We start from the raw sequence: 1,965 nt of genomic DNA, 5'->3' as shown, positions 1-1,965 counted from the left end.
CGTTTTTTTCTTCAGAAAATACACAATTTTTTATATTTTTTTATTTTCTTTTATTTTTTCCATATTTTTGTTCTTACGGCCGGATTTCTTTGGTCACTTCCTTTACAATTAAATGTTACGGCAAGGGGACCTAAATTTTAAGGATCTGGCGTGTTCAATACAAGTAACTGTACACCTTGATATGCCAAACATAAGCTGCAATCGGCGCGGCGGTTGCGACCGGCTATACATGTGGTTGACCGGGGGGGGGGGGGGGCGCAACTGCGAATTGCGGGGGGAGGGAGACAGCACAGGGCACGCTGCACACTGCACACTTTGAAGCCGCAAATCACCTGCTGACTTCCCATGTGCAACACTAGAGCGCGCCACAAGCGCAGTTTTAAAACCCGCCATTTCGGTCTCGCCGCTCAAGAGCCCTTGGTAGCTCAGTTGGCAGAGCGGTGGACTGTAGTCGGAAGAGTGAGGAGTGGCAGAGATCCATAGGTCGCTGGTTCAAATCCGGCCCGAGGGACGTATATTTTACATGAGCTTTCGTCGAATTAATCGTTCGTTACATTGAACGTATGTTGCCGGACGGCGGGAAAATGACGTTGGAACGTCTACACGTTGCTGAATTTCTACTGACAAAAACTTAATTTCCTTGATATATGCACTGAAAGAAAAGTTACGGGTTATATAGAGATACCGTCCGTTCCAGACTCAGAGGCCGAAAGTTTCAGGTGCTGGAGCCGTAGCTTCGATTACTCCGGGTGCTGCACCCGGAACTTTCTGCCTTCTGCCTTCTTTCTTTTTGTGCCTCTGAGCCGGGAATGCGCATGATATGTCTACACAGCCCGTAAAGGTGGCCTCCTCGGCTGGAGTTTTTTTTCCAGTGTGCATACATTTCTTTGAATCTTTTACAAGATTTTCATATCAAATTCACTCCAGTGTATTCATACATTTTGAAGCGAAATATTTGTAGCTTTTCTCAAAATAAATGTTTCGTCGGAAGAAATTTGGCAAACTTCGAACGTTCGTGCTGTGCATTTTCCCCAGTAGGCACGGCAGTCTTGCACTGTACTGTAATATAAGACAGTCGAGTTTCGATTATCCGCGAATTGCTGATCGAAGACGTTTTCGTGGGCAACAGCATGATTACGAGCAATCTGAATTTTCATCAATTTGAAATTCATCGATATTTATGTCGATTCTGCGATGTGCTATACGGTATGAGAATAAACTTGAAACAAACAAAAATCATTAACATGCATGTCCAATGGCTATTGAAACGACAGTTTTGGAATGATGAATTTATTTATTCGATTTATTTATTTAATCTACGCCATTCCGCCTTTATAATCGCATCTTAAGCAGTCATGTTTTTGTATTTTGATGGCAGTTTGAATGGCAATTAATTATGGGACATTCAAAGAATTTACTACAATTTTTCCATGACGGAGTATATTTATATTTTTTATGAATGCGTGGTAAAAGTTGCGTAACACTAACACTCCTGAAGTTGAAGGTACGGAACCTTGCGCCCTTCGTGGTGCCTGACGCCTGCGGAAAACACCGATGAATTTACCAAAATATCATAGTTGCCAGAGTGTACTGAAAAACCTGTTTTAAACACATGTAAAGTAAGTATATTTTATCGCACAATCTGACAACTGTGCAAAAACAGAACATGGGCTACAGATTTCAAGGCAAAAAAATTTAAGTGTCGGTGTTTTGCTGGACTTTTCTTCAAATTAGAAAAAAAAAAAAAAAAAAAAAAAAAAAAAAAAAAAAAAAACCTATACACGATGAGTTCCGAATTCTCGATTAGAATGATTTCATGGAGAGAGTCAAGTTCACCGTGCTTGATGAAACCAAGGGTGTTCGATAAGCAGTTAAAGGGTTATAGGACATTTCGTCAACGATTTTTTGTCCGCGCACCTGTTTTTTCCAGTAATTTACGTCCACGCGTTTTTTCGGCACGGGAGT

At 41.3% G+C, this 1,965-nt stretch overlaps 1 non-coding gene across 1 annotated transcript; it reads left to right on the top strand.

Annotated features, from left to right (window-relative positions):
- The first annotated feature begins 414 nt into the window (after positions 1-414).
- TRNAY-GUA (transfer RNA tyrosine (anticodon GUA)) lies at positions 415-511 on the top strand. The gene is made up of 2 exons: positions 415-451; positions 476-511. It is a non-coding gene; the product is annotated as a tRNA-Tyr (tRNA).
- The last annotated feature ends 1,454 nt before the right edge of the window (positions 512-1,965 follow it).

Source organism: Bemisia tabaci, chromosome 5, assembly GCF_918797505.1.
Source record: "Bemisia tabaci chromosome 5, PGI_BMITA_v3".
Taxonomy (NCBI): domain Eukaryota; kingdom Metazoa; phylum Arthropoda; class Insecta; order Hemiptera; family Aleyrodidae; genus Bemisia; species Bemisia tabaci.
Note: the sequence above shows the minus strand (reverse complement) of the source record. Positions and strands in the feature narration are given on the sequence as shown.